Below are 24,362 nucleotides of genomic sequence, written 5' to 3'. Positions count from 1 at the left end.
AGACAGCAGGTAAGCAAAGATATGCTGAAAAATAGTGTTTATTCTATTTATTTATATATCTTTAAAGATAATCAAAATGGAAAATAGATTGATTTGGAAAAAAAAGAATTTCCAGAACTCACATGGGTAAGCTTTTATGATGTATTCTCACTAACATTTTTATGACAGTGGTGTAAAAAAAAGAAAGAATGAAATCCATATCCCTCACTCTGAAAACAGTTTATTTGCAGAGCTAGTGCTTTTCTTTCCAGAACAAGCTGGTAGAAAATAAGAAAACCAGGGTGACAAAGTTTAAAGCCTTTTAGCCAATCTTCCTCGTGCAAACATATATGTTTCATTTTAAATTCCTGAAAGACTAGTGGATTTAGCTATGTGTATAAGAAATGCCTGGCAAGTAGAGTATCTCAGTACGCATGCCAGGTGGAGGAAAGAAGCCCAGACTACAGAAAAGAAAGAAGAAAAATACTGAATTTTGGACAATGAGTGAGATCAGATTTCAAGAAATTCCTAACCTAATGGGCCTTGATCAATAATGGGAGCCCTGGCCACTTTTCTAAAGCAACCAGAAGTGATGTAGGAAAATAGAAGATGACAGGACTCTCACCACACGAAAGGATTAGGGCAGTCTGTTTCCATTGCTTGTAGGCTTTGTATCAACAGCGTGTAGGTTGTGATGTAAGCTTAATGACATACCAACTTACCTACACACACAGGACAGGGAGGTATAAAGACACTTGGCAACGTACTTTTTGGGTGGCCATCATTTTCTAATGAGGCAATCAGAACTTCATAGTAATGGTGAAAATATGTCAAAACCAACTCTGTGGGATACTATGTCTAGGCAAAGATCTTATATTGATTTTGCAGGGGGGAATTATTGAGTATGCCTAGCTGCAGTTAACGTTTATTCCAGACAGCCAAAGTTGTATGACAATGGTTTTGGCAGTTAGGACAGTAGAAAGCATACATGTCATATATAATTTTGCATAGTGATATCAACTGGGATTATGATTTATTTGTGTTTTTTTTTTAATTTTTCTCCCTGAGGAATATTAGATTTTCCCTAAAGTTTACCACTGTGCACTACACATTAGCAAAACTCACATAAAGCTATTAACACAGAAATATGGTTAAAGCTCTTAACATACTACACAAATTCTCTGGTTTGCAGGTCAGTATAACAGCTCATTAGACAAAAAACATTGTCAGAGTAATTTTTAAATGACAATTTTAAGTGGTAGGGCAAGATGAATCTAAAAAAAAATTATACAATCAAACAATCAAAATCCAAAAAAAGCAAAACAAAAAAACAAGTAACAGTTTGAGAAAGTAAAAAAAATAAATTTCTCAGGGATAAGTGAAGTGCTATTACATTACGGACCTGGTATTACGAGGTAAAGACTCTCTTATCCTCATCTCAGACAGAGCTAACTTATGGTCCAGTTTAAGACTTAAGAGTGCTGCTGAACAGAAATACTGACATCAAGTGCATTACCCGGAAAAGTGTTATAGTGAAGATAACAATTGTATAAGAAATATATGAGTATTCAGATCAAAACAAACAGCTATGGACTAGTCTGTAAAGCTCCAAACAAATCACTTTTGCAGTCTCAGGTCCTTCAGTACCCATCACTATCCAATAAAGCTGTCATATCCTTCCTGGATGCTGTAGCACAAAGCTTGAAATCATGGACTCTGAGAGTGAATAATTCTCATTTCAGTAATTTGTTATGGAACTTCATACTGAAAGTGATCAGTCTAAACCCACTCTGAACTGAATATAGGATCATAGAATCACAGAATGGTTTGGGGAAGGGGATCTTTAAGATCATCTAGTTCCAATCTTCCTGTTATAGGTAGGGACACCTTCCACTACAGCAAGTTGCCCATCCAGCCTGGTGCTGAATGCTTCTGAGGAGGGGGCATTCACAGTGTCACTGGGCAACCTATTCCTGTGTCTCACCACCTTCACAGTAAAGAATTTCTTCCTGATATCTAGTCTAAATCTACACTTTCCCAATTTAGAGCCATTTCTCCTCATCCTGTTGCTACACGCCCATTTAAAAAGTCCCACCCCAGCTTTCCTGTAGGCCCTCTTTAGGTACTGGAAGGCTACTGTAAAGTCTTCTCGAAGCCTTCTCTACTTCAGGCTGAAGTGCCCAGATATCTCAGCCTGTTCTCATAGGGGTGATACTCCAGCCCTCTGAATGTTCTATCCTAGAAAGGATGTCTGTGAATAAATTCTTTCAAATTGAATACTACAGCATGTAATTGTTCATACATCTGTATGTATTGATAAAAACAAAGGTTACAGGTACATATGAAATGTGTGAAAACATTTTGAAAGTATTCAAACTGGGATAGATTACTTCCAAGCATCCTTTGATTTAAATATCCACACAAAATTGTTTTGTTTTGTTGTGTTTTTTTTTTAATTGTAATTAGATTTGTCTAGTAATTGTTATTATTAAAGATTTCTCACACTGCATTATCTGAATTAGTCCACAAGACTTAAAGACATACTTCATATCCTTCTCATTAGTTTCCTTCTTAAATACAAGCAAAACTCATTTATTTTTGGGCCAGTCCAGGACTGCACACTAAATTTTGTGTTTAGCGTGAGTGAAAGCTGTCTGGTGATGTGATAAAGAAACATATGAAACTAAGCTCTCCATAACCACCAGACAGGTTTGCAGACAGACACTCCTTGCCAAGAGGAGTATCTTTCTTGTCTTTCTCTTCTCCTTTTCTCCCATAGGATTTGGGCTTGGCACTCCCATTAATCACTCCTAGGTAGCTTCATCTTTGCTGTAGAATCTCCATCCTTCTAGCTTGGACTTCCTGAACTCACACTTGGTTTCTACTGCTTTAGATTACAATGTGACTGCTTGTAAGTCAGTGCAGAATGAAGCTGTTATTAGAAAGAAATGCTCTTTCAATTCAGTATTACTCTAGCAAGTGGCTAAAAGCAGACAGTTAAATATGCAACAGATGAATGAATGTGTCTTTGGATAAAAATCTTATGAACTGGTAATCATCATCCTGTCTTTTCCAAACACCATTTCTATCTGCTTGTGGTGAACTCCCGTGGTTTGTGGGCAGCTGATTTGGTAGGAGTTATGAAAAGCTCCCAGATAAAGTTAGCATTTAATCTTCATTGCCTCGCAGCCTTTATACAGATGTTCAGTCTTACATATTGTATGTATATCTTCAGTGTTTAAGACCAAATGTCTATGTAAAGATTGCTGGGTAACGAAGATTATACTTTGAAAACAACTGACACATTAGAAACAAAGAATTGAAGGGTCTCAGACTTGCAAAGATGTCTGGAAATATAAAGTTGACAGATGCTTTTGCTTTTTCTATTCCAGTATTCTGGAAACTCAGAAACATTTTATTTTTAATAATGTTACTGTTTTGAGTATTTTTGTTCTTTCTTTTCCAATTGACTTGTTGAAGTTACAAGTCTCTACATGCCTTCAAGATGCTGTTTCTGCTGTTTCATGCTCTTCCATATTCTGATTTGTATAGAAAAAAATGCTTGAAATGGCATTTTCGGGAGTTTTTAGTTACTTACATTGCAAAACTATATCTAAGGATATTTTCAAAGGCTCTAAAAGTGTTTCTCCTTCTAGATGCTGAAATTCACTAGAACACACATACATTTTTCAATATTTGCCATTTGCTTGAATACACCATGGTTAGCCAGCATGCAGAGAAATTTGCAACAGAGCCAGCTTCATCATATACTTCCATGCATTGAGAGATTTAGTTTGTTTTTGACAGTAAAACTTTTTCTTAGGTGCCTAGAAAGAAAGATGGGAAAGTAGCAAGATAAACCACATAGTGTAATTACTTTGTTTATACAACACTAACCATAGATTCTCATTAATATGAAGTACATTATTAGGAGTTTATAGTATCAATATCAAATTATAAAATGATATTTTAATTATTCCAGTGACCAAAATAAATGAGGAAACTCATTAGCTAGCTTTACTTTTGGCCTACAAAATATAATTTGAGTTGTTTCACATGTTCTTTAATGAATAAAATTTTGTTAGAATGATTCTCTCATTGTTAGAATGATTCATTCTTAATACTTCGAATCGGTTCTGAGAAATGAATACTTCTGTAGTACTTTGTTATGAGACAAGGTATCAACGCTTGTTACGTCACATTAGTGATTCATTAGTCAGACTTCTGATGCTGAAGCCAATCTCGTGACATTTGTATGGAAAACTTCTTTGTTGGTACAGTAGCTCAGATAGGTCAGTACACTCTAGTTTTAATTTAACATAGAATTACTGACTCATGTGCCTTTTCAGTTTTAAGCCTGTTCATGAGGGATTTGTAAATGGTATTCTAACTTAGTAATTTGGTTTCTGTTTTCCCAGACAGTGGTTGTAGATTCCAACATGAGTGTCCAACATTACCTTGGAGAGAAACTCCCCATTTACCAACCTGTTTGCAATTGAGGTAGATCGGAGAGTCAGCAGCTCTAAGGCAGCAGTTTTCTATGTAGATGCTTGTGAAGAGCTTAATTACAGGATCGTAAGTATATTAAAACATATGTGCTCTAATAACAGTAAAGGCAAGCCAGGCAGTCATAAAGAAGATGAAAGTTCCTAACCTTCACAAGTCTGTTTGTTTCAGTATTCTTCATTCTGACAGCACATGGGTGCTCCTTTGTCTGTTTCTGAAGCATAAAGGGAGGGAGAAACAGATCAGTGCAAACACAGTGAAAGATATGAGGTATCTCATTAACTTAAAAGTCTCCAAAAATCAAGAAGCACTTGGTAATGCTGAAAAGAAATTACAGTTTTGGAGTAAGTGTATAAAAAATGCCAAGCATACTCAATAACATTTCACGTCAACTCATACAGAATTCTCTGTCTTATCATTTGGACTTCAGTAATTAGAAGTTTCAGATGTTAACGATTGCAGCTACCTCGCTAACCAGCTAACCAGCTAACTCGCAATTTTCACTCAAATCCCTCCAAAGAAAGAGAAAAGTCTAACACAGGATTTAAGTTACTTGTGGATCATATACAAGGAAAGGGGACATTGGTTTTGCCTTATATCTTTTTTTTTAGAATTTTTCAATAAGTAGTGTTAGAAGGTATGACACCTATATTTACAGATTTCATACTATCATTCCCTGTGGGCTATTAATTTTATTCTGACTGAAAATAATTATTGACAAAAAGATTCAATAATTCAACAGTTACTGTGAAAATTGGAAATGGAAAAGACTCAGAATAATTTGAGAAAAACGAAAATAAGAAGGTTTGTCCTCCAAAGTTTTCCAGACAAGGAACCAATAAACCTAGAAATTTAAATGCACTTTTTGTGCTTTCTCTGGCATTATATAAAACATAACACCAAATGTATTTTACATTATATAGTTCATCCAAAATATACCCTAAAGCAAGTCATAAAATGGAATGCACTTAGACACACCCAATTACACTATAAAAACAGAATGCTATATAGTAATTAATCCAAGGTAATTCATAAATCTAAGCAAAACCACTGAGAATAAAGTAAATTAAACATGATAATTTTGATTTGGCACTTAAACTGCAGTAAAAATCAAATATAAAACTCCAGGATCATATTTGAAAATCATCCTGTAGACTCATACTTGTAAATTAAAGAACAAAGTCACTGTGGTGAAAAAAGACTGTACTAAAATAAGTTCTGTCACAAATATGTTTCATCTGAATGTTTAACTACTGTGCTGTGCTGACATATGAAATACTTATATGTGTAAATAACATATTTTCAGGGGCTTTGTCTTTTAATGATTTCTGTCAGTAGGAAATCTCACTTTTTGACATTTATCTGTCTACGTTTGCATGCAGACCAGACACATCTGAAATCCCAGAGAACCCTGCGCTGGAGTTAAAGTCCATTGGAGTCAATGACCTTCTAGTCAGTGACTTTTACAGCCATCGGATCAGACCAGACGTGACCTAGATGGCAAGAGCAAGTCACTACAGGAGAGACTTGTCTTCTGCTGTAGACATGCTTGGTGGCTGTGCATAGCTGGCACATCTGTGCACACTTCCAAACATACTCAGACACCAGTAGAGTCATTTATGGCAGCAAACTCCTGCAGCAGTCCCAGTCACAGACCTGGCCCATGCACCGCATGCTCATTCCAGCTATCCCTAGGTACCATTCATGAGTTGGATGATCCAGGGACAGATTTCAATAGGCAGTATGCGTGCAGCCAACATGTTTTCAAGGAAAAGGCATATTAGTGTCATAGACTCAAGTCATTTGATCCCGGGTGGCTTTAGTGGCTGGAAGGTTCTCAGGCATGAGCATAGATGGGTCCAGAAGTGACTTTTGCTAAGTAACTTCTTAGCCAGTAGTGATAACCTGGTCCAAATCTTGCTGAGAACTATGTGTCTCAGGGCCTAAAGGCTAATTTCTCAGCAATCCTGACTAAATAAATAAAGTAAAACTTGCTGTGAACTGCTGTTGCCCTCGGTGCAAGAAATGCATCAAAAAGCATATTAAGAAATTGTGGAACATAACGTTGTAATATTGTATATTACAATATGAATAACAAGGGCTGTTGTATATTTCCAAATGAAGGATATGGAAAATTAGCATATAATAGTTTGTTGGTACACAATGCAGTGCATAAAGATAAGCAACTATGCAAAGCACACAGTGTCTGAGAAAACCTGATTATTATAAACCTGTTAAAAAATTTAGGGGGTAAGTCTTCCTGTATATTGCTGAATCAGCTACATTTTCACAATAAGAAACTTGTGACAGCAGCAAGCCAAACTTGCAGTAATCAAACCTAATTGCTGTGAACAATTGCATGCACAATAGCTCAGCATTAGCAAGCAAGAATATTGTTTTGTGAATATATGAACCACAAAGGACTATAATTCATTTATAATTCATTAGGATCTCTTATTTTCCTCTCTAGTGTCTATACATAGATAAAATAACCTTAAGATCAATGCAAGCAAACAGCAACATGGGCAAATTAACATGCTGTTTTGAATAGTAGCCAAAGAGACCTTTATGAGAGAGTACTCTGCTCACCTTCAGTGTAACTCAGGAGGAGGATGCTCTGCTTCAGCTGTTGGGGTGAGGAATGGGGTGATCTCACAGGCTGGCAGTGTCAGATCCTTCTGAACTCTGCAAAGGTAAGGTCAGCATTTCCATGCAGTGGGATCTATAATTGTTTTGGAGATAATGAGCCTGATAAGACAGATGCTGGAACATAACCATGGCATTTAGAGAACTTAGCACTTCAATATAAAAAAGTAAGGACTGGGTAGGATTGGCTTGCATGCAGGTAGCTCAGATACAGAATCAAATTTCCCAAATCAGATGTTACAGAATCACAGAATGGCAGGGGTTGGAAGGGGCCTCAAGAGATCAAGTCCAACCCCTCTTCCAAAGTATGTTGCCTGTAATAAGTTGCACAGATAGGCGTCCAGACAGGTCTTAAATATCTTCCTAGGAGAAGACTCTCCAACCTCTCCGGGAAGCCTGTTCCAGTGTTGCAACAGCCTTAACATAAAGAAGTTATTCTGCATGTGTGTATGGACCTTCCTATGTTCCATAGATTGCTTCTTCTCCTGTCACTACCCACCACCACCAAGTAACTAGTCTCATCCATTTGCCTCCCACCTCCCTTTAGAAATTTAATTGGATCCCCCATCAGTGTTCTTTTCCCCTGTGTCCCCCAGACACAGGTTACTCAGCTTTTCCTCATACAGGATACGCTCTAGGCCCTTAATCATCTTTGTGGTCTTCTTTTGGACTTCTGGGAGATCTCTGCCTTTTCCTAACTGGAGAGTCCAGAACTGGATGCGGTATTCTAAATGTGGCCTCACCAAGGCAAAGTAGAGAGGGAAGATCACTTTGGTCAAGATCCTGGATGCACTCTTTTTAATGCATCCCAGGATACCACTGGCCTTTTTGTACACAAGATCACACTGCTGGATCATGGCCAACCTGCTGCCCACCAGGATACTCAGGTTCTTCTTGGCAAAGCTCCTCTCCAGCAGGTTATCTTCTAACCTGTACTGATGTATGCAGTTACTCCTCAAGTGCAAGACTCTACTCTTGCTCTTGTTAAACCTTATCAGGTTCCTTTCTTCCCAACTCTCTGATCTTCCAGGTCTTGTTGAATGGTAGCATGGCCTGCCGGAGAGTCACCCAGTCCTCCCAGCTTTCAATCAACAGCAAACTTGCTGAGGGAGAACTCTTATCTCTTCATCCACATCATTGATGAAGACCAGACCCAACACTGACCCCTGGGGAGCAATGCAAGTTACAGGCCTCTAACCATACTATGTACAACTGAAGACAACCCTCTGAGCTCTGCCAGTCAGCCAGTTCTCACTTCACCTCACCATCTATCCTACTTTTTCTAAGTTTCATAAGAAGGGTGCTGTGGGAGATGGTGTCAGATGCCTTGCTGAAGTCAAGGTGCACAACATCCAGTGCCCCCCTCCATCTACCCAGCCGGCCAGGGCTACCATATTGGTTGAGCATGATTTCTCATTGCTGAATCCATGTTGACTACTCCTTCTTGTCTTCCAATTGTGTTGCGATGGCATCCAGAACAAGTTGTTCCATCATCTTTCCAGGGATGGAGGTGAGGTTGACTGGGCTGTAGCTTCCCATGTCCTCCTCCTTGCCCTTTTTGAAGACTAAAGTGACACTGGCTATCCTTCAGTCTTCAGGCACCTCTCCCATTTGCCAAGACCTTTCAAAGATGATAGAGAGTGGTTCAGCAATCATCTCTGCCAGCTCCCTCAATACAAGTGAGTGCATCCCATTAGGGCTCATGGATTTGTGTGTGTTGATTTTCGCTGGATGCTGACCATCCCCTTCTCAACCCTAGGGAAGCCTTCCATTCCTCAGACTTTATAACCTCCAGGGTCTAGGATTCTTGAGGGGCAGACTTTGTAGTAAAAAGACTGAAGTAAACAAGGCATTCAGAATCTCTGCTTTCTCAGCATCCCCTGTAACCAGGGCACCCATGTCATTTAATTGGGGACCCACATTTTCTGTAGTCTTTCTTTTACTATTGATATATATAAAAAAACCTTTCTTGTTATTCTTTACTTCCTTTGCCAGATTAAATTCCATGAGGGAATCCTTAGCCTTCCTCACTGCATCCCTACAGGCCCTGACAACATTCCTTTATTCTTCCCAAGTAGACAGGCCCTTTTCCACATTTTCACGAACCATCTTGTTTCCTTTTAGTTTATCCGTAAGTTCCTTGCTCATCCATGCAGGCCTCCTGCCACCTCTCTCTGATTTCTTACTCTTAGCGATGCTCTGATTTTATACTCAGAGTGGGGTTTAAGTGATAACCAGCTATAATGGAACTCGTTACCTTCTAACAGTCTAACTAGTCCGTGGGATACCTCCAAGTAGGTCTTTGAAGAGGGCAAAGTAGGCTCTCTTGAAGTCCAGAGTAGCAATTCTGCTTATTGCTTAGTTTCTTCCACACAATATTCTAAATTCTGTCATCTCGTGATCACTGCATCACAAACTGCCCTCAACCTTCACATCCCCAACCAGCTTTACCTTGTTAGTAAGAACAGCGTTTAGTAGCACACCCGTCCTTGTCAGCTCCACCACCACCTGCACAAGAAAGTTATTTTTTAACACTTTGCAGAAACCTCCTGGACAGTAATGTATGCCTGCCTATGTTGCTATCTAACAAATTTCAGGATGACTGAAGTCACCTATAAGAACCAGTACCTGAAATTGCAAGGCTACTTCCAGCTGGCTGTAGAAGGCCTCTTCAACTTCCTCATCCTGATCAGGTGGCTTGTATACATCCACAACAGAGTCACCTACGTTAGCTCACCCCTTAATTCTTACCCACAGGCTCTCCACTCGTTCATCTTTCACTCCCAGTTGGGGCTTGATACATTCTAATTTGTCTTTTACGTAGAGAGCAACTCCACCACCTCACCTTGCAGGCCTGTCTTTCCTGAAGAGGACATGGCTATCCATGACAGCATTGCAGTCATGTGAGCTGTCCCATCATGTCTCTGTGATCAGAATGAGATCATGGCTCTGTAACCGCACACAGGTTTCTCATTCTTCCTGTTTATTTCTCGTGCTGTGTGCAGTGGTGTACAGGTAGGGTACAGAGGGTGCAGGTATCCCTTAGAGGGATGAAAGAAGATTTCAGTTGGGCTATGGACAACGTTATCTTTTCTGAGTATAATAGGACAAAAGAGAGGTTTTTCCTAAAATGACAGCATTGCCTGGCTCTTCTCTGTCACAAAGAACTTCATCTCCTTACCCCATCGACTCTAGTTTAAAGCTGGATAATCAATCCAGCTGGCTTGTTCCAGAACACTTTTGCCCCACCTGCTCAGTTACATTCCATCTGACACCCACATACCCAGGCTCTCTAAGGCCTGCCTGAGATCACAGTGCGCAAAACCTTGATCCTGACACCATCCCCTCTGTCAGTAATTTACCTGACCCATTCGCCTTTCTTCTTTCCAGGTCCCAGCCATCAGCCAAAAGGACAGAGGAGAACAGTACTTGCACTCCTTATCCCTTCAGAGTCCTTCCAAGGGATGCAAAGTCCTTATTAATGTAATTTCCTTGTTGCAGCCTCCTGTGACTCCATCTGAATGATAGTGAGTGGGTAGTAGTCTTTTCATGAAATGTGGTAGAGTCCTCTTAACACCTCTGACATGTGCCCCTGAAGACAGCAAACCTCTCAGGAGAGGTTACCTGGGTGGCAAATGCGGGCCTTAGTGCCTCCCAGCAAGGAGTCCCCAGTTACTAAGACTCCTCACCCTTTTTTGTTTACGGAAGTCTTAATACAATTCCTTGGATGGCCTTGCTAAGTATGCTTGCTGTTTCCTGGGCTCTGTCTGCTATCCTGTCCCTCTTCTGTTTCCAACCCCAGATCCTTGTATCAGTTGCCCAGGGGGACTGCAGGGCTAGGCAGAAGATACCTCGTTCTGCTCAAGCAGATGAGGATCCATCCCCCTTCACTTTGAGTGTTATCATGTCCTTTATCTTCCTAATGGGAAAATGGTTTAGCTTCTACCCCAAGCAGAGACTTAGGAGGGAACTGCCAGTTGGCATGTATCAGTTCAGAATTACTTCTATCTGCCTCCCTCTCTGATTCCCATTTGCCTCTCATCCTGGTGATTTCTTCCTGCAGCCTGGCCAGCTGCTCAAGAAGTTTGTTGAGCAGGACACACCAACACCCATTACAGCCCTCTGCTCCTGCTCCTCCCTCAGGCCATGGAGGGACTTCCAGGTTCTGAAGCTCTCCGCAGCCAAAGGCCTGGGCAGCTCTCTCACTCCTTATGAGATCCGTCCAGGTGTGCATGTCAGCCCAGAGAGGTTGTGGGTCCCCTGTCTGCTTTTCTGCCTGTCTGTCTGCCACACCAGGTGGTCACCATGTTGGTATTGATGGAGATCTCTTTCCCTCATGGCCCCGGATGAGAAGAGCAGTACATCCATGCTCGTCAGCCCTGTGCAAAGTGCTGTGCCATTCCCTTCTGACATGCCAGGCCATGTTTGCCCGGCCTGTTTACCGCAGTCCTGGGTCACTGCGCTCCCTGCTGGCCACCCCTGTATGCTTGGGGTGCGTATTTCATGATTCCTCCACTTTAGATAGGATATCTAATTTAGATGACAAATTCTTTAGATAATTAAGATATAGGTCTAAAATAAAAATGTATTTCTTGGCGAGTGGGTGGACATGGGTAGAAAAACACCTGACTGACAATGCTGTGTTTATTTTGGAGAATGGTTCAAGAGCACCCTGCCAGAGACTGATGCTGGCTGACACTCAGATACAGAAGTGCCAAAATAAACTGAGAAAAAAATAAATATATATATATATATACTTTTTTGAATGTAAATGAGTCTTGGCAATAACTGGAGAAAGACAACACAATAAATTGCTTCTTAAATTGGAATGATCAACCCCATCTATTGCTCTTCTCAGCAATGATATCCTGAATATTCTGACCCGGAAATATGATGAGAGGAGCTAGTAATGCTGTCAGAAATAAAAAATGAATATATGCTTTTCTGCATGAAAAGAGGTAGTATAGTATGTTTCCAGTAATTCCATGGCCATATAGATTTTAATTGTTACATATTTAAATTGTTACAACTCAATAAACTGTGGGTTCATTTAAAACTATTGCCTCCCTCCAGAGAGGGCAAAATCTTCTAAGATAATCATGAAGCACATAGGATCACCAGGACTGAAAAAGATCTCTAACATCATCTAGTCCAACCACCACCAATATTCCCCCACTGTTTTCCCTTAGTACCACATCTAAACATTTCTTGAAAACCTTTAGGGAGGTGACTCCAACACCTTCCTGGGCATCCCATTCCAGTACTTGCCCACTCTTTCAGAGAAGAAATTTATCCTAACACCCAACCTGAACCTCCCCTGCTATAACTTGAAGCCATTCCTCTTAGTCCTATTGCTAGAGACTGTAGCAAATTAGGGGATTGGAGGATTGTGGTTTCATAGGTGGCTATTTTAGCATAGGCATCAAGCTAATGTATTGATATCTTGTGCTTGACATTGGATTTCTTTGTCTTGGTGCCATGAAAATCTGGTGAAGTAGTCAAGTCATCCATGTTTCCAAAAGAAGGGTCAAAGGAGATAAGGCATTACTGGCATCTTAGTGATCTCAAATACTGTGTAATAGACACTAAATTTCATAGATAACCCCAGTGCTTTGGAGATAGCAAAACATCTAGCATTCCCATCTTTTCACAGAACTTTTGTCTTTCCACAAGCAGCATCTACCAGTATTGATTACTTGAAACCTATAATGCTTATTTTATATTTTATTTTGTGAGCAATTCATGAGCTGGTGATCTGCTAGTTAAGCACACAGATAAGGACAGCAAACCTAAGCTGTGACCAAAAATTCAGCTTAATCCTACATGATTTTAGTATTGTCTATCATTTTGTGCAGGCAAAATGTGAATTCACTAGGCTGTGCTGTGCTAATCTGATTTCCTCTCTGCCTTACACACAGTTGTACCACCAGCAATATGGAGACTTCATAGCTGCTCTTCAGCATATCTCCTTATTTAGAAGCAAGTAACCTCATGATAACTCTTTGTACTGTGGTGAACCTGAAGCTCTTCCATCTCTGCAGCAATGATGAGCACTCAGGGCTTTGTCAAGATAATAAAATAAGCAGTGAGAGATGTTCTGGAAGAGAAAAGCTGCAGCTCATCTCAGCAAAGAACCTTTGGTGGCCTGTGAGATTCTCTCCCCAAATTAGCAGTGTTATCTGCTTTTGTCAGAAAAGGTAAAATAAGGTCATATACCTTCCTTGCTTTTCTCTCTTCATTCCCTCACCCCCTAACAGAAGCTTTTGCCAGCCTCGATAGAGACTTATTTGGTAAAATGGAAACTATCATCTGGAAAGCAGATAATTGAATTTGACCTATTGTTCCCTTAAATGCTAAAATCAGACCCCGAGTATTTCATTTAGCTTTCTAAATGGTGTTTACTTTATATTGATTTTGCAGTGTGGCTTCAGGGTTCTTTATACATGCAGATCTCATTAACTTACTAACCAATACACAAAGAGGGGGAAACACTCTATGTTTTGGGTGTCCCTTTGACAGATATGCATACAACCTGCTGCAACCATCAAGAAGGACGACAGAACAAGCCAGGCTGTCTATCTTTGGTTTGTCTGTGGGGGATACCTTTCAAAAAATTCAGGAGATAACAGTGATAAGCATTTGTTGCAAGGAGGAAATAATGCAACAGGGAATAGAAAGCAGAAGCAAGCACAATGCCATTCAACAGTAATTCATCCTCTTTCTGTGTCTCATAGTGGCAGCAAGACCATGGGTCCAGTAACACAAACACTGTTGCAGAGTCCTAGTGAATACTTGCAATACAGATTTCACTGGATTCCTAGCTCTGTACCAAACCACTACCCTGTGTTTCTCCGAGATACAAATATTCAATGAATAAGCCAAGAAAGAGATAGAAGAATGGAGGACAGTGTAAAATTGCCTTGAAGCACACTGGGATTCTAAAGCGCATGTCTGTCATGAGTAAAGTTGAAGACCTGAATGTACGATCAGAATATGTAAAGGGAAGAAACTCAAATAAAAATTCTGGACCAGGCAGCTGGTAGGACTTGTAAATTTAGTCTGAACCAGTGGAGGGAATAACGGTGGAGAGGAACTTGTAAGCAGCAGGAAGAGTTCTATAGGAAATATGGGATCACAAGGTATGGAGGAAAGGGCTTGTCACAACATCCAGATGGAAATGCCTGTATGGAGACACATTCAAGTTGTGATTTACTTAAACACAAGTTATTGCGCTTAATACAAGGGTAACTGAATGAAATTTAATGGTCTGTGACATACAGGAGATGAATCTGGATGATCTAATGGTCCCCTTTGGCCCCAAAGCACTATGACTAGAAAAAAGAAAAACCTGGAAAATTTTACATTTCTGCATAAACTTTTTTATTTGGAAGAATATCAAAAGTTTATATTAATCACAGTAATCATAATAGTTAGCCTTTAAGGTGTCCTGTGTTTTTAAAGCAGTATTTAAATGTGAAATCCAAAAGTGTGCTTGTTTTTGTGCGCTTGCATGTGTGTGTGCATCTGGAAGTACCAGTTACAAGCTAACCAAGCTATTAGGCATAATGCTCAACATTTGATTATCTTTCAAATAGTGATCTCTAGTGATTTCAAAGTAGGCTAGACCTCTTTGTTGCATCTTGTCCAGATGAGATATGGTGCCTTAGGCATGCAACTATATGAGTGCTACGAGTACTACAAAACATAAGTTCCTTACAGAATCATTTGACAGAATCAAATATGAGCAGATCTGTATAATACAGATATCTTGTATTTATTTGCAGTTCATATATACAGGCAACAGGAATTATTATGTATTTTTCCACCCCTTGCAATAAGATTGCAAGTCGCATTCTGAGGTGGCAATTGGAAAGAGGAACATGCAAAACAGAGATCTAGAAAGGGCTCAAAGGCAACCTAATGTTTGTTTAATTATTTTTGTAAAGAAGTATAAGCCAAGAAAATTTTCAGAGAAAATTTGAGAACTAAGTTATGTTGCCTGGGATTTCTCTTGAGTGTGCAGGCATCACAAATTATGACTGGTAATCTTGGAATCTGAAATATTAACAAAATAGGCATTGAAGAATGTTTGTAACTGGACCAACCTACTGAGAGCAGTTTCAATGAAAAAGTGCAAAACACCTGCCTTTTCCTCATGACATCAACAATACCCTATGGGCAGTAAGCTGAAATACTTATGTCAACCTGCACCTCTGTAATTGTGACATAAGATACCCATGACTTGAAAAATTAGAAAAATCTCTGCATTCCTGAATGCACAAGTTAAAAGTCTGGGTATATGAACAAAGTTCAACATAGAAAACAACTGCCATTTTATCTTATACACAGAAGCATAATGGAAATTACTCTCAAATTTACCATGATAAATGCTTGTCAAGGAATTATTTTTTAGGGAAAGCTCTTATGTATCCTCTTTATTGTGCCAAAGCTAATGCTGCAATTATTGGCTTGCTCTGACTAGGATGGGAATTCTGCTACTTTAAGCTTGCTACATACAATAAAGTATTCCTATATATAGTTCTTATTACACACTTCTTCAAGTATGAGGAGGAAAGAAACTAATCCAAACTAATATAGTATTGTACTGCACATTTATAGAAACCATATAAAGGGAGCTGGGCAAAGGACTGCACTATTGCATTAATTAACGAATGTGAAAATGAGTAATTAAGCTATATAGTCATTTAACAGGTCATTCTTCTTGGATATTATGAGCTGGAAAACGAAACTGTGTGATAGAAAAGTCAGTTTTATGTCCCTGTGAGCAACCAACCAGAAGAGAACTTTAAATATTGAATTATATGTTTGGTTGCCCTCTTATATTGATCTCAAAAAGTTCAGAATCTTCTCAAAGGTCTTTGTAGAGTCTTTTAAACTCCAAGCTATTATTTTCAATTAAATTTTCAGTTGCCCATTTTCAACTTTCTCCTGGCTACCTAGAAGATGAGCCCGGAACTGGATGAGGACACTTCATTCCTGTCAAGATTTTGCCAGTGGTTTGAGCACAAATAGTAATGTTCTCAACTAAGATTAAATGAAATGAAAGTAATTAAAGTAAGTAGTAGAAATTATTAAACATCAGGTATGTATTACTGAACTTGTATCTCTGTGTTAAATTGAGCAGGATGTAAACGTGTTACGGAAAAGATCTCCTCACAGGGCAGGTTCACCAAAAATTCAGTTCTGGACTCTGAAGGTGGAAAGGTTAGCACTGAAAGCCCACCAAAAACATACTTCAGCCATTCAGGACCTTCAGACTCAAGTCGCCTGACATTCAATACTATATCCGTGCAGGTGGCTTGACATAAATTACAGATAGAATTAATCAAGCTGTTGGAAGAAGGAAAATCATTGGCTGCCTGTCACAAAATGAAGGAGAAAGGAGCTTATGGTTGAGTGGGAAAGAGCATTGTCAAGTCAACTCAAAATACAATTCAAGGCTTAACTGAAAATAGCAGTAAGCTGTCTTTTTACTGTTTAACAAAGGATCATCGTTGGAAGAGCTGAGAATAGTGGAAACTCTGATGCACACAGTGACAGGGTCAAAATATGATTAAAGAAATCTGTGGCCAAATTTGAACTTTAAAAGATAGAAAACGCACTAATATTCATCATTCAAGTCTTTCTTATTTAAGTTATTTATTTTGGATGTAAAATTTTCACATACATATCTGGAACAAAAACTAATTCAGCAAACTGTGAGAGTCACTAGTGTTTTCTCAGATGTTAACAATGATTTGCAGTATTTTAGATTTAGTGTTACTGATAGAAAAGAAGTATGAATAGATTGCAGCATCTTTCTATTTTTTCTTGGCAGGTGTTCCTTACAGTATTTATTTATTTAACCAAGACTTACTTTTCTTTACTAAAACATGTTATATTCACATTTTTATAATGTTATAATTACATTTTTATTGCTCTTTAGAAGTACCAACTATTAGGCCAGCAATGATTTGGTGCAGAAGAGGATCAGGCTACAGGATGAAACTGAAGATGATTTATCTTAAACTGCATATAGAAGATTAAAGCAGCATGTGCTTTCAGCAACATGTGACCATATTTTCTTTATTCTCAGGAGTACAAAAAAAAAAAAATCCAACAACTGTCAGATGCGGTATGATGCATAATGCATAATTTGAAAATGGTATTTTAGGACTTTCCTCTGTAAATATAGGCAGAACATTGTTATTTCTCTTGTCACTTCATAATTGTTTACTTGGTTTCATGTTTTGCACACAATTCTATTACAGAAAAATGCAGGGTTTTTGTTTTGTTTTGTTCTGTTTTGTTTACATTTAGTAGGAATGAGAGTATATACTAGCTTTAAGATAAAAAATATCATTGCAATATTTTTATCCAATAAATTGCTTTTAGTCAAGAAGTATTGCTGTCTGGAAGTCAGTGCATATTCTTTGTCTCTGTGCAATCGTAGCTGAAATTAAGTGGCCCTACAAAACTCAGTTGTAAAATGCTGTATTCATTCATGTGGGGAATTAGGTTTATCCATGTCCTGTCTGCATGTAGAATAAAAGCCATTGTAGGCTGTTTTCTTTAACTCAACAGATAACTCATGAATTGGTTATGTATGGTGGTTTTCTTTTCCCCTACAAACACAGGGACTTCAGAACCAAAAGCCTTCTACTTTTTCATTAAAGGTGTAAACTGATTTTTTGTGACAGTAACCTCATAAGGCTGGGGGTGGTACCCAAATTGTAAACTGGAAGAAGGAAAGAGAAGGGGAAAGCTATTAAATGAATAGCTTTGCTCAAAATCCTGTTGCATATACATTTGGCATCAAATATACTGGTGTGAACTGTAGAAGAAAGTTGAAAACATTTTTTAGTGCCTGTCATTTCGATGTTGCAGCACAGTTCTTTCCTTTAGCCCAGTCTTCAGGCCACTCTAAACTGAGAACTGGGTCTTGTCCAAGCAAAAAAAACCAAAAACCAAAAACAAAAAAACTATTTATGACTGCAATACAAAAGAACCGTAAGATCATATGTTAATGAGTTTAAGTGCAATTCATTTGCAACAGTTGTATTTCTTTAGCTGCAATGGAAGCATTAAAAAAAATAAATTACTGTTTCATGGTTTTCAGTCCCTGTCTGAGAAGAAATAACAGAATGCTTCTTTTCACTCAGCTAGCAACATTCAGAGTGTATACAACCACATTACGTGTTATAAACGCTTCTTCATGTCATGAATCCAAAGACAGTTCTTACCTCTCAAAGGGAATAAGATATTAAAGAATATAGGCTACTCCAGTAGCATTTTTAAATGTGGCAGCTTTGACATTTAACTGTACACAGCTTTTCGGTGTTTTGTGTTGTTTTCAGAATTAATTTTAATCTATAAAAACTCCATTTAGATGATTTTTTTTTCTCATGGTTGTATTTGTCAGGCATTTTATTTCATTGTCAGTAGCAACTATGTATTTTTTCATGGTTCAAAATGGTGGTAACTCAATAATGGATATTGAGAGGTTCTGACATCACTAATTTGTTTGTTAAGCTCTTATGTCTCAATAGCAACAATTTCAAAACAAAACAAAAAGTCCAATAGGATGGCATATAAACTTACTTAAATTATTCAGAATAATTCTTCAGAAAGCTTCACCCAGACATTCTTCTTTTAAAGAAGGAACTAGGGAAAAACTGAAAGAAAGAAAAAGAAGTGTCTATACAGGGCTCTCCTGTTCTTAATTTTAGTTGAAACCATGCATACCCCTTTGAAGTACTGGCTTTAGTAATACACACCTTATCCCTCTGTGTGCCAGCCATATGAACCTATTTACATTGTAAGATTCAGCCAGAGGCCAGGAAAGAGATATGTACAGTAATTCCAAACACAGTCTATAAGGAAGTGCCTCAAAGATTTTCATAAAAGTCAATGACACCTATCAAATGGCATTAGAAACATGTAAGAAGGCATGGCCATGATTACCTCAAACTGACATGATAGTACCTGTCTCAAAGAAATTGCACTTTATTGAATTGTCTTTAAACATTTATATAAAGTAACAAAGCCAGCAAAGTAGTTTAAGCTTCCACCAAAACAGATGTCAAAGAGTGACTAGGCTTTGAAATATAAGTGAAGTCAAGGGTCTTCTGTTGCTTTTGAGTAAGACAAGCTGACTGAAAAGCAAAACAATTTAAATGGAAACCATTGTTTTTCTGTTGTGGTACTTCTAGCCATAACTATCTATCTGTCTGTCTGTCTGTCTGCCTATATAATAAAAGTAATGTGTGCTTCTAAAGGTAAAAAAAAAAGAGTGAAAATGACTCTAAAACCGCCTGTAGTACTTTGGCGTAACAGGAGACTTTATTTTCCATCACTGAATCCCTCATCAATACGAGTACTTCATACACATACAAGGAATTGCATACATTTCAGCAAAACTTACTCCACCACCAGTGAATGTTCCAGGTATGATGCTAAATATTTTGGAGATTACTTCGGCTATCTAGTTGTTAAGATTGACAGTCTGGTATATGTCATAAATCTACAGTAAATCATAAATCTGACATAAATTATCATAGTAGAAGGGAAATTGAGATAAAGCCATGCACACTGAGTGGTAACAGCTTTGGATCACCACATAACATATGTGTATGCTTGACTTTAAGTACTGAAACCATCTACATTCTTCAAGGGAGAGAAATATATGCTTGAGGGACTTTTACTTATATCACCAAACCTTTGGAAAACTGTTTTTCAGAATTTTCCAGGATTTAATTTTTTGGTAGATTTTTTTCACATCATACAATATTGACAGCATTTGTCACTCTGTCACTGTCAACAACTGATTGGACTTAGATCCCTGGATATGCACACTGCAGTGATTCTCTATTGTGATCTCAGTCTGTGTATGAGCATGTGCTGAACACATTAAAATGAATCATCAAAAGGCACCAGATGCATGAAGTGAACAGAGGCATACAAAAAAGCAAGAAAGTTGTAAGAGTTATCATGCCTTGTTTTCTGTGAAATAAACAATGTATTCCTGCACCATTCCATATTTATTATGGTTTATGGTTCATTTAGCTCTCATAGTAACCCAGACCATCCAAATGCCAAAGACTTTCATATACTCAGATGGGGGAGATAATGGACCTAACTTAGTAAGTGCTTAGTATCCACTGACTAATTTTGCTATGGGCTATATCTATAAGTGCTTTGCAACCTATTCTCAAGCTCCAGAATAATTTAATAGTATTTCTGCCACAATGCCTCCAATTAGCGTGATATTTTTGTTCTGGACCTTGACCCGTGGTATTCTGGGATATTTGGCTTTCCTCAGGTTCTGGCCATTGCCCAAATTCTGGCATTCCATAAAGTTCATATGGACATAAAAAAATATGCCAGATTTCAAATTCCAAACAGGAGCATCTCCTGCTCTTGCTCTGCACATGTGACTGGATCACCAAGAGATGTACAAGGTTCCTGGCTCCTTCTGTGGGTTTCCGTATCAGTTCAGCTTCAGCTTTGGTTCAGTCTGGGTGCTGATTACTTCATGTGGCTGCTTTGTGGATTCTCTGTAGCTGGATCTATGTCCCTCACAGATGCCCTCCCTTAAGTACCTCACCTGCTCTGATGCCAATGACCTATTACAGAGGCCAACAAAATTCTGAAGCCAAGCTCCTGGGAACAGACTGTTCTATCAGGCTCTGTGCTAACTCTGCCCCACCTGATAGGAACATAAATTCCATTCTTTATGCCAGAAGCTCTGTTTGTGGTTTGCCAATGCTTTGTTCTCAGTCTTCTTCTTGCCACCTCTAGCATTACTAAAATGCCTCAGATGCCTAATCAAAGTACAAATTAGAAATGCAAGATTAATTACTTTCTGAACTTTTTTATCCATGTGTAAACAGTAAATTGTCTGGCAGTGAACAGCAATTTGATGTTTCATTTGCATTACACTAATAAGAAAATCTGCCAAAAGTAACCAAAGAAAATGTGCAGTTGTTACTATCATAATTGCTTTAGAACTAGTGTTGTATTAGGGTATACCCTCTTCACTTCACTAGAGGTATAGTGAAATCTTCCATATATCTGCAAACTGACAGCAATAGTGAGACTCTTGTTGAAAAAAATCACAGATTCTCAGAATGGTTTAGGTTGAAAAGAACCTCTGGAGGTCAGGTAGTCCCACCCCCCTCCTGTTTCTTACTATTATTTCCATCAGCTGTTCCTGTTATTATTATTACTGTTAGTTCATTAACAGCTGATTCCATAATACCATCCAAGATTAGAACATCAGTATCAAAACTCATAAGGGGCCAACACGCTCCTGGAAATTCCCTCATATTCCCCAGCTTCAGCCCTCTGTACACGTACCACAGAGGAGCTGTGTTGGTGGTCTCCAGCCTAGGAGCAGCAGAATACTGTGGAACCCTTGCTGAAGAGATGGGCCACAAAAACCATTTGGGACACTCAAGAGTCAGCTTTTCCTATCAGGAACTCTCCTGGTGAATCCTGACTACATCACTCTTCCATTTCTTTTCAACTTTTTGCTGAAATATTGTCAATATAGTTCAGTTGCTGAGAAATATTTTGAAAGCACATTTTCTTTTCTAAAGAACACAAATGAAGCAAGTTGTCCTTCCCTAAAATAATAACACAGAAGTAGCAGCACATGTGACGATACCTGGAAGCACAGGAATTAGAAATCTTACCTTTCTGTTGGCAGGCTGCCATCAAGATCCCAGCCCTAGGGAAGGTAGGGCAGGGATCATTGCCCTGCTGCAGTAATAGCACTGCCAACTGCCTGCCAGCCTGCCAAGCTCCCTGTGCCTCATGCAACAGAAGGGTTTGGCAGTGCTCCCTTGTCTATTTGCACCTCCAGTGCAATATTGAAGGAGCGTAACTAACAGCCTTAGGGTGGAGGCAATGAGCAGAAAAAATAAGGATTGGGCTTTACCACTTCAAAAGGCTAATGGTAATCCTGTACGCTTCACAAACCATATTTTTGATACTGCTTTTTCACATTACTTCTGGAGGACAGTTGTTGCTCTGACGATTCTCTTCAGCCACATGTTGTACAAGATCTTCCACACAGCACCAGAGGAAGGTCCCAAGTATTATAGATCCACACCTCAACACCATTTGTTCTCAGAAGGTAGCAGCCAACTCTGAAGCTCTGCTCCAGTGCAAGTCAGCAGGCAGGCACTGAACTGAGACATCCCGATATGGAAAGAGTTTTCACCAACAGTTATGCAAACTAGCAGGGTGTTTCATGTATAACATCTGAAAGTGGGTGGATATCAAGGCAAAACGTCATCTTTTGTGGACTTCTATAGGGCTGTGTTCTGTGCTAGGCATCTTCAGAGCTGGAATATAGAGGACCAAGGGAAAAATATTTATAATCTGATAATGAACAATGAATAATAGACTGCAAATGTAATGAATGGCAGCATTTCCTCACGTCTAAATCCACTTTTTAAAAGCCTAAGTAAGTCTACAATCATAAAAATTAGCTCATTAAAAATGCCTTAAGAAACAGACATGGAACTGCACCAAACTGTGGCTGCTAAACTCTTTCACTGCATGCCTCCACCAGTTAGCAGGCAGAACTGAAGCAAGCTTGTTACAGCCCATTATTAAATGAATGAAGAGACAGAGTCTGGTTGCACCAGGGTGCACTTCAGAAAGTGAGAATGTGAAAAAAGTATTCTTTGGCAAATTTTGCTTAGACAGGCTTTAACAGAAATCTAGAGCATTCACTGCATGTCAGTAGCAGAAATACGAGAGTTGTATTCAATTGTACACCTCTCATTATATTTCTAACACTTCATTGTTTCTCACACAAAGCATTAGCATTTCTTTCACTTCTGTAATAATAAAACATGGTATTTATTACCAAGGGGTTGAGACTAGAGACAGAAGGTGGGAAGCTTCCATCCAGAGGACAAGACAAGTGCTCTGTAAGAGCATTACTTAATGTGAAGCCATGACTCACATGCAATGTTGTTTTAACAACTTTCTGTGTTTAATTTCTTTTTATTTAACCAGTAGCCCAAAACAGAAGTGTTCAGACTGTGGTCTGTGGACCACCAGTGGTTTGTGGGACTCTCCCAGGTGGTCTGGGGAATTAAACATTTTGGGAGCTACTCCATATTTGGGAGATCTTGGTGAAAGGATCTGAGTACGTCAGAAGGTGACTTTTTTGTTCTTTTCATGTGAACGGTCTCTGGAGAAAAAGAGTTGGTAAACCATTGAGTTGAGGAGTAATTTTATTTGTGTGGGGAAAAGAACTAATAGTTGATTTTTGGACACTAGCTTACATAATTAGTATCTGTAGGAGTCAGAGCTTTAAGCCTTTACAACACCAGGTAGAACAGAGCCACAGATGATGCAGAGGAGCACAGAAAAATGTTTCAGAAGAAGCTTGAAGCCCAAAGTTTTGTACATTGCACATTTTGGGGGAGATTCTGTGTAGTTGGATCCCATTATCTAAGAAAAATTTAAGATCGATTTTGCACATCTCGATTCCCTTGAAGTCCTGATATCCCAATGAGTAAACTTCCCTAGACTGTGGACAAGCTTCATTTCTTCTCCGCTGCTCCTCCAGATACCTTATTTGGCTGCTGGGAGGTGGGGAAGGGGAGCACCAACATCCATCAATGCTTGATAACAATGACATTGCCAGTGGGAAAGTGAAAGGATGCTTGCCACTATCTTCATGACTCTCATGGACCTCTAGTACCGAATAAGGTAACTTGAACTTTGGCTTATGTGTGAATTTATGTAGTTCCAGGCAGTGGTGTTATAGGGCATACCTAAAGGAAAGGGTGCCACCTACTGAACTGCACCATGATTTCTGTGGCACCCAGCTTCTGGGAGATGCTCTCCAGTAGGCATTGACCTGGCTTAACCCTGCTGTGGTATATGAGATCTGGTTAGTTCAGTGCCTAAGGGGCATGGACGCAGGCCAGATAAGAGAAATGTAATGCTTGAATAATGCATGTACTTCAGTGTTCAAAAATGCAACAGTCTGGAGAGGGTAGAGATTATGGGAAAAACTGGAAAGCACATTCAAAATTGGAACGTACACCAGAAACAGTAAAGAGGAAATATAACTAGTTTACAGTGAACAGTAAGTTTTGTTTAGCCTACATCTAGCAATGAAATAAGTCCTGGGAAATTTCTGTTACATCATGGTGGGCTGAATGATAATCCTTATAATCAAATAACTGCATTCAGAAGTGCAG

The 24,362-nt window shown here is 39.0% G+C and overlaps 1 long non-coding RNA gene across 1 annotated transcript; it reads right to left on the bottom strand.

Moving 5' to 3' along the window:
• Positions 1–4,200: 4,200 nt before the first annotated feature.
• Positions 4,201–11,630, bottom strand: LOC109363906. Its single transcript, XR_004162170.1, has 3 exons — positions 9,583–11,630; positions 7,075–7,207; positions 4,201–4,699 (listed from the first exon to the last, which is right to left on the bottom strand). It is a non-coding gene; the product is annotated as an uncharacterized LOC109363906 (long non-coding RNA).
• Between the last annotated feature and the right edge of the window lie 12,732 nt (positions 11,631–24,362).

This window comes from Meleagris gallopavo, chromosome Z (assembly GCF_000146605.3).
Source record: "Meleagris gallopavo isolate NT-WF06-2002-E0010 breed Aviagen turkey brand Nicholas breeding stock chromosome Z, Turkey_5.1, whole genome shotgun sequence".
In the NCBI taxonomy this organism is placed as follows: Eukaryota; Metazoa; Chordata; class Aves; order Galliformes; family Phasianidae; genus Meleagris; species Meleagris gallopavo.
Note: the sequence above shows the minus strand (reverse complement) of the source record. Positions and strands in the feature narration are given on the sequence as shown.